Source organism: Sander lucioperca, chromosome 6 (assembly GCF_008315115.2).
Source record: "Sander lucioperca isolate FBNREF2018 chromosome 6, SLUC_FBN_1.2, whole genome shotgun sequence".
NCBI classification, from domain to species: Eukaryota; Metazoa; Chordata; class Actinopteri; order Perciformes; family Percidae; genus Sander; species Sander lucioperca.
The window spans coordinates 13,794,230-13,803,446 of NC_050178.1; the positions used below are offsets into that span (position 1 = coordinate 13,794,230).

General features: G+C 43.5%; 1 long non-coding RNA gene across 1 annotated transcript; it reads left to right on the forward strand.

The window, feature by feature from the left end:
- The first annotated feature begins 1,936 nt into the window (after nt 1-1,936).
- Nucleotides 1,937-2,978, forward strand: LOC116051447. The gene is made up of 2 exons (XR_004105353.2): nt 1,937-2,089; nt 2,562-2,978. It is a non-coding gene; the product is annotated as an uncharacterized LOC116051447 (long non-coding RNA).
- Nucleotides 2,979-9,217: the final 6,239 nt, after the last annotated feature.

Sequence of the window (9,217 nt, forward strand, 5' to 3'; positions counted from 1 at the left end):
TAACTACCTTTTTTCAACCTATTTTGCTATGTTTTAACATCTAAGTGACTGATGGGAACAACAATCTTTGAAATTGGTCCAGTATTAAGCAAGATCGCTGCAGTTGGCAGAAGCGAAACAGGCTACAATGCAAGTTAATAGAGCAATTGTCCAGCTTGTATTTACCTTCACAGAAGTGCTCGTTTTGCCACGGACAAGCTCAGATTAATATTCTAAGTGTCTGACAACATTATGGAAAGGATTTCTAAGGATGTTGACCTTTCTGTTAAAGAGTAAGATCCTTTTTTTAAACATAAAAACATCTGTGAAATCGCGTTCGCTAAATCCACCAGAGTCCATGTAAATAAACAATCATTTTAGCATCGTTCATTCAAAGTTGACAGAAACAAAATAAAACTATGAAAAGCTGTTTTGGGTCGTCTTCCAACCATCACAACTCTAGTTTGGATTGAAATAAACACATACTGTAGTTTACGATTTACATGTGAAAATACGTTGACTCTATACACGCTAAAAGTACTGCTTTTTTAAATGGAGTCTGGTGGGTTTAGCGCTAGCAACTTCAGAGCTGTTTCTGGTTAAAGAAAAAAGGTCTCAAAGAGACTTTAAAGGTTTATCTCTGAAGGGATCCTTTCGATAATGTTGTCAGACACTTAGAATATTAATCTGAGCCTGTCAGTGACAAAATGAGCACTTTTGTAAAGGTAAATACGAGTTGGACAATTGCCCCATTAACTTACATTGTAGCTTGTTTTTCGCCGCTGCCGACTGCACCGTTCTTGCTTAATACTGGACCAATGTCAAACATTGTTGTTCCCATCAGTCACTTAGACACAAAAACATAAGAAAATAGGGCCCAAGTTGAAAAAAACGGTAGTTTCCTTTTAAGAGTATATACAGTGGGTCATTCCTCAGAATGATGAAACAGACTTCAATCATTGTTTGCGCCATTGAAGCTGGGAGGAGTTTGTCCTCTTGCTACATGCTAGAAATCATTTTTAAAATCAAACTGTCTGTTGCACCAATAATATTTCATGAAGTCGTTTAAACTGTTCCCTTGACTTGCCAAAAAAGGACCAGCCTGATGTGAGAACTGTGGATAGAGCCCCTCTGGCCCAATACGGTTGGAAGCGAGTTGGTGTGGTTTTCTTTTCTCAGGGTTATGAGTTTTCTCATGGTTTATGAGTTCCCTTTTGTCCTCTCAAGGAAGACAAAGGGTAAATGTTATGATGCCTCACACACTGAGATATGATTCAGAAGAGCAGCGGCACCTGTTATCCTTTATTATTAAAACGCATGCATACGAGGTGTACTACTTATCTTTTATCGTTCACTACAAACAATTTGAGAAGCAGCAACACTGACATGTTTTTTGAACATCTTAAGGAAAGGAAACTGATATATTTGTTATCCTTTACTACAAACTGATCATTTGGGTTGTTGTTTTTTCTTGTGACTCAGCCTTAATTCAAGCTTCTCCAGTTTCTATTTCAGTTTGCTCGCAGCTACAGTTTTTTTCTTCTGTAAACAAAAATATAGCATTGGAGTTCCTAGACATTTAAACCCTGGTTGTGTCAGTATCCTGCATCTGAACTTGCTAACACATTGCACACTTGTTGCAGTGTCCTTCACCATGTTTGAGTGAGGCACATTTCGAGCTCTACTAAAAAATATGTAACCAAGTTTAAAAATCTATATTAAAATTTATATTAAAAAGTCAATTCATGAAGTACATTATTAATGTTAAAGATTAAAAACTGATATTTGTCTAAAAAGCAATTCAACTGAGATAAAGAGAAAATAAATAGGAAGTTTATTTTGAAGGAGATGGGTTGGAGACATGCTGTCAGTCAATCAGGAAGAAGCTTGGACTGTTGACCTGCACGGAGCAGAGTTCACTTCCCCTTGAGCTGCTGGAAGATCAGAGAGCAAACCCCGCGTCGAGAACGATTCCTACCTCGGGAAGATATCGCAATAAAAGTTGTTAAAACTGATTAAAAACTCTTTGAAATAATCCAGTGTGGAGCCCTGGACCTGTGAGAGTGCAGTCGGAGAGACCTGACGTCTCCCTCACGAAGAAAACACATCGGTGAGCGATCGTTTTTACCATGCTAAGCGCTAGTTAGCATCTCCAGTGCTGTGTAATATGTTTGTTTGCATAATTATTACACGCTTAACTGTGGAATGTGTTGATTTAATCTGTGCATTGTGAGCACATTAAGCCATATTTGAATTATCTTTGAGTGTTACATTTTATTTGAGATGTCTAAACATGCCTTCACATGGCAGAGGATAAACAAAGTGTCTGTTTACTAGTATCTATGTTATTTTGTGTCCTAATTATTATGTGGAAGCGATATTTTGATATTATTATATTGAAGAGGTTTTTCAATAATTATCTCTAAGAATATTTTGAGAATGTTTGTTACTGATATTGTGATGTCATATTACAATGATTGTTCAGTTTAATGATATGATGATTTAACATGAATTATATTCTATAGTTCATGATTGAAAGCTAAAAAAAAGCTAATTGAATGTTCTGACCTTACTCACTGTAGGTCAGGTTTTTTTTGTTGGACCCTTTGAACCTTTGATCTACCTGGGTGTTGGAGCCTGAATCGAGACGTTGATGGCGAGCCAGAGCCCAGAGGAGAACTAGAGATATGGCGCCTTTCAGAATTCGACACTTCATTACATACACACACCCACCACCAACTGCGCGGTAGGACAAACTCTCTCCACTTCCACAGAGGACCGAACTGAAACTGAAACTGAATTGAAGTGACTGAAAATGGGTGGGGGGGGGGATTCTGAACTTTAAATCACAGCTATGAGTTTTGTTTCCATTTTTTTTTTTTCTACTTACCCGGGTAAGATTTGTGTCATTTGAAGAGTGTGCAATTTTTATGTTTTTTGGCTTATCCTTCCCATCCATGTATTAAAAAGGGAAGCGTTTTTGTTTCTCAAAGAAAGTACAGCTGTGTTTGAGACCATTCCTGTGTATGTTTGGTTAATCCTGTGCTCCGTAGTCGAACATAGAACTTCTGATCCCACTGGCCATAAATAATTATTATATAGAGTAATCCATTTCTGTTCCCCACCTCTAAAGGATAAACAATAAACCTCATTTCTTGCAGTCACTTGCAGTCTACATCCTTATTTCTGCATTTAGTCTGGGATTATGGTTGTCTTCATCTCTCTGTTGAGCACATCCTCTTTGGGACAAATGGCCCTCTCTAAAATCTGACATACGAATATAAAAGTGTTCAAGCTGTGAAGGTTGTAATTTTAAAAGGCCATCAAAGTCGACAGTCCCAAGTGTTATTTGACACAAAAAAACACCTCCATCCACCCATCAATTACCTATAGCCGCTTATCCTTTGAAGCTGACATTGGGTGAGAGTGTCGGGTACACGCTGGACAGGTTAGCACAAAAGAACGCTCCACTGATAACCAAATACGACATTTTGTACACACAGCTTTCTCGAGGCTGCACATATCCAATGGCGCAATCGCTGGTTCCTTCTTAATCGCATCTTTTAATAAACTCTACACTTGTAGGCTCCTTGTATTCGTGTATTTGTTGGCTTGACCAAGGATATGCAGTCTCCTGTTGCTTTGAGCTGGAAGTCTTATCTAGAAGAGGTGTAGAGGTCTATGTCTGATGCAAGTGTATTGATTAATATACTGACAGAACTAGCAATACCTGATGACCCCACTGCAACTAAAGTGTAACATTTAATTATTTTTCATACTGTCCTGAGCTTACACATACAACATTTACTTCATCTATCTCGTCAAAATGTTCTGGTCCGTGCCATGTTCACAGCCTCTTTTTCTTTTATTCATAAAATGGCTGTATGCAGCGTACTTTGCCAGAGCCATGAAATTGGCTTCTCTTACATCGATCACACGTTTGGTGCAATCTCACGGCTTTCTTTATCTGTTTGTGCCCACAGGCTCCTCTCCCACTGTTTATAAAATACATCAACTTGGATTTCAGTGGCTGTGTATGCTTTATGAGTTATTATGACCTTGAAATCTTTCATCTGAAGCCATGTCCCATTAGCTGAGCGTAATTTACCGCTTGATTCCAGAACCAGCAGGTACACTGGAAGAGCAGCTAAGGATGTGGAGTGGCACATTACAAGATGACGTTTCTTTGCCAGTAGAGTATGCTTGTTCAAAACTCACGTATGTTTTGGTTCAATTATATTCTCTCTTTCTTTATTTCTTGTTTTTTCTTCAGCTTTTTGTTTCTCTATTCATGAATCCCAACCTAATTGGCCAGTTTTGTTTGTTTTTAAACTGAAATGTCTTCGTTCTTCCTTTCGTTGTTTTTTATAGATCATTCATCATAGAACATTTTCCATTGATGCCACCACCGGCTGAAATGGTACAGACATTTATGATGCAGATGAAGATAAATTCTAAGAACTTTGGTGATCCCCTGACGTTTTATCAAGGGCCACTATCTGGTCAAAGTTTTTACTTATCCCCTGCAATATCTCAACATTTACACGAGGGATTGGAACAACATTTTGATTGAACATTCATAGTTCCCACATGATGGATCTTATTAAACCCCTTTCACACCCAGGGCTCAACCAGGGTTAAAGGGATACTTCACCGATTAGCATTAAGCTTTGTATCAGTAGAAACCCGGTAGTATTTTCTAGATTTCTCTGTATTATGGGTCTGGAAAAAAAGCCTCTGATGACGTCATCATTTAGGCATTTTTGTCCAGAGGTTATGGACTACAGCCAGCTAGTTCCGCATGTTTTCAACCCGCCCATAGGGGGTGGGACTGTTACTACCGATGCGAGTCGAGTGTCCGCTATCTTGAAGCTACGCTAAACAGGGTCTCTCTTTTCAGCAGCAAACTTTTACAACAATTATGTGCATTCAAACTACCGCACATGTGTACCACAGGGATACATTGGTACAGATCGGAGAATATGCAGGACACTTTATTACAGACAGAATACTTGACACACTACGCGAGCTTCGCCTGCTACGGAGACCAGCACCTCAGCCTGCGGTGTCGCTCAATGCCAGTAAGCAAGTAAGAATCAGAATCAGAATCAGAAAGGCTTTTATTGCCAAGTACGTTTTTTAACACATACAAGGAATTTGTTTTGGTGTTGTTGGTGCACGTCACACATTCTCTAGATGGAATATTAAACAATATACAGTGCTGCTCATAAGTATTCATACCCATGCTAAAGTTGACTAAAAAGAGGAATAAAAAAATCTTAATGCCTTAATTAAAAAAATGAGGAAAAATAACCTTTTAAGGACACCAATTTTTTTTGTGAATGAATAATGTATTGTAAATAAATAAATGTTCTTCCTTAAAATACAGGGGTTAGGGTTAGGTGGGGCTATTTTAATTCCAAAGGCCAAGGGAACTTTATCAGGATGCATAGTATCCTGGATCCATGAAATAACTGGCCTTTAAAAAATAAAAATCTGCCTGCCTCTACGGGAATTTAACATAGGGGTATGTATAATTATGGCCCCTGTATTTTAAGGAAGAACATTTATTTATTTACAATACATTATTAATTCACAAAAAAATTGTGTTCTTAAAAGGTTGGATTTTTCCTCAGTTTTTAAATTAAGGCATTAAGATCAATTTCCAAAAGATGATTTTTTTTTATTCCTCTTTTTAGTCAACTTTAGCATGGGTATGAAAACTTATGAGCAGCACTATAAGTTTAGGTATAAACAATATAAGTATAAGTATATGTACACAGTATGTATTAAATTAAAAATAAAGAATAAATAAAAATATAAATAAAAAATAAAGAGCAAAGAGCATTATAGCAGAGAGAGAACAGTGGCATGAAGAGCCAGGGGTGGAGAGTCAGGGTGGTTTCCAGGCCTTGTTTAGAAGGCTAGTGGCGGAGGGGAAAAAGCTGTTCATGTGGCGTGAGGTTTTGGTCCTGATGGACCTCAGCTTCCTGCCAGAGGGGAGTGTCTCAAAGAGTTTGTGTCCGGGGTGGGAGGGGTCGGCCACAATCTTTCCAGCACGCTTCAGAGTCCTGGTGGCGTATAGGTCCTGGAGCGGCGGCAGATTGCAGCCAATCACCTTCTCTGCAGACCGAATGACACGCTACAGCCTGCCCTTGTCTTTGGCAGTGGCAGCAGCGTACCAGATGGTGATGGACGATGTGAGGATGGACTCAATGATGGCTGTGTAGAAGTGCACCATCATTGTCTTTGGCAGGTTGAATTTCTTCAGCTGCCGCAGGAAGTACATCCTCTGTTGTGCTTTCTTGACGAGGGAGCTGATGTTCAGCTCCCACTTGAGATCTTGGGAGATGGTAGTTCCCAGGAAGCGGAAAGACTCCACAGTGTCAATTGTGGAGCCACAGAGGTTGATGGGGGCAGGTGGGGGTGGGTTCTTCCTGAAGTCCACAACCATCTCCACTGACCAGGTCACCAGGTGGTCAGCCTCCCACCTGTAGGCGGACTCGTCTCCATCAGAGATGAGTCCGATGAGGGAGGTGTCGTCCACAAACTTCAGAAGCTTGATGGACTGGTGACTGGAGGTGCAGCTGTTAATGTACAGGGAGAAGAGCAGGGGGGAAAGAACACAGCTCTGGGGCGATCCGGTGCTGATGGTCTGTGAGTCGGAGACGTGTTTCCCCACGCCTAGAGTTTCTCCTGGAGCAGAGCCGGGATGATGGTGTTAAAGGCAGAGCTGAAGTCCACAAACAGGATCCTGGCGTAGGTTCCTGCGGAGTCCAGGTGCCGGAGGATGTAGTGTAGGGCCAAGTTGACTGCATCGTCTACAGACCTATTGGCTCTGTAGGCAAACTGCAGGGGGTCCAGGAGGGGGTCAGTGATGTCTTTGAGGTGTGAAAGCATAAGGCGCTCAAAGGACTTCATAACCACAGAGGTCAAGGCGACGGGTCTGAAGTCATTAAGTCCTGTGGTCCTTGGCTTCTTGGGGACAGGGACGATGGTTGAGGACTTGAAGCAGGCTGGCACGTGGCATGTCTCCAGTGAGGTGTTAAAAATGTCTGAACACTGGAGACAGCTGATCAGCGCAGTGCTTCAAGCTTGATGGGGAGACAGCATCCGGTCCAGCAGCTTTCCTGGGGTTCTGTCTCCTAAAGAGTCTGTTGACGTCTCTCTCGTGGATGGAGAGAGTCGTCACTGAGGTGGGACGTTGGCTAGGTGTCGGTCATTGAAGGAGTGGGGGGTTTTAGGCTTATAGGTGGTGATCTGCCTAAGTCCTTTCCAGACAGTCGCAGAGTCGTTAGCTGAAAACTGGCATTGGAGCTTCTCAGAGTACCGTCGTTTAGCCTCCTTCACTGCCTTGCTAAACTTGTACTTGCACTCCTGAACGCCTCTTCCTTGGCCAGCCTTAACCTTCTGAGTTTGGCTGTGAACCAGGGTTTGTCATTCCTGAAACTCACCCTGGTGCTTGATGGAACACAGCAGTCCTCACAGAAGCTGATGTATGATGTCACAGCCTCTGTGTACTCATCCAGACTGTTGGTAGCAGTCCTGAACACATCCCAGTTAGTAGAATCCAAACACGACTGGAGATCCTCCACAGCCTCACTGGTCCACTTCCTTGATGTCCTCACTACAGGTTTGCAGAGCTTTAGTTTCTGCCTGTAGGCGGGGATCAGGTGAACCATGATGTGGTCAGAGAAACCCAGTGCAGCACGGGGGACGGCGTGATAAGCATCCCTGACTGTTGTGTAACAGTGATCCAGAATGTTCTCCTCTATGGCCGGGCATTTAATATGCTGTCTATATTTAGGGAGTTCATGAGTGAGGTTCCCTTTATTAAAGTCACCAAGGACAATAACTAGGGAGTCCGGGTTGGTCCGCTCCACACACAGTATCTGGTCGGCGAGCATGCGCTGTGCGTCCTGCACGTTGGCCTGCGGTGAGATGTAAACACCGACCAGAATGAATGAATGGAACTCACGGGGTGAATAAAAAGGCTTACAGTTTATGATGAAATATTCCAGGTCAGGAGAACAGTGCTGCTGTGTCACTCTCACGTCGTTGCACCAGCCGCTGTTGATGTAGAAACCGATTCCTCCACCTTTAGTTTTGCTGGAGAGAGCCGTGTCTCTGTCCGCTCTGAAAAGCTGGAAGCCTGCCAGCCGCAGCACAGAGTCCGGTATTAATCCACAGCGCCACGTCTCTGTGAAGCACAAAACAGCAGATGAAGAAAAGTCCCGGTTTCTCACCAACAGCAGTTGTAATTCCTCCAGTTTGTTGGGCAGTGAGCGCACGTTAGAGAGGAATATTCCTGGTAACGGTGTGCGTAATCCTCGCTGGCAGAGACGCACAAGCGCACCGGCCCGTTTCCCTCTCCTCCGGCGCCTCGCTGCGTGAGCAAAGGTGAGCGCACCTTTGACCAGAATGTCCAAAATTTCCAGTGAAGGGAGAAGAAAAGTGGGAAATAAGTCAGATGGTGTTGTTCCCCTGAAGTTCATGAGCTCTTCACTGGTGAATGAGATACGGGTACCATCGCAAGAAACAAAGTTAAAACACAAAACAAAACAAAACGGCCCTTAAAAAACTAAACAAAAATGTCCACAGAATAGAGCAAAACGGCCCAGGGAGGGCGGAGTGTATCCGGAGGAGGGACAAACATAAGTCAACCCAGGAAGGGGGAAGGGAGGACAAAAAGTCAAAGCCCAACTCATCGGGGGAGAACAAGTGAGAACGGGGCCTGGGAACTGAGGACAGTGGAACTTGAGAACTGAGAAGAGTGGGGCTTGGGGACCGAAGTGCTGCGGCCAGCTAGGCACGGGGTCCGGGGCTGCGGACAGCAGCAAAGGCGGAACCCCTCTGGCGGCCGAGCAGGACAGCGAAGACTCTCAGGAGACCAGTAGCGAAAGCGGGAACCCACTGGCGGCCGAACATGACGGCAAAAACCCTCTGGAATGCAGTGATGACACCAACGGTAAAGCCCCTCTGGTGGCCGAGCAGGACATCGAAGACTCTCAGGAGGACGACAGTGAAGGTGAAACCCCTCTGGATGCCGGGCAGGACGGCGAAGGCGGAGACGCTCTGGAGGCAATAGGATCAGGAGTTGGCCAGTCCACTGACAGGGTAACTGGAACCGTGACAGGAAACAAGGCAACAGGAACAGGAGTCGGCCGGACCACTGACAAAACATGGGGGCAGGAGTCGGCCGGACCACCAATAAAACATGGGGAGCAGGAGTCGGCCG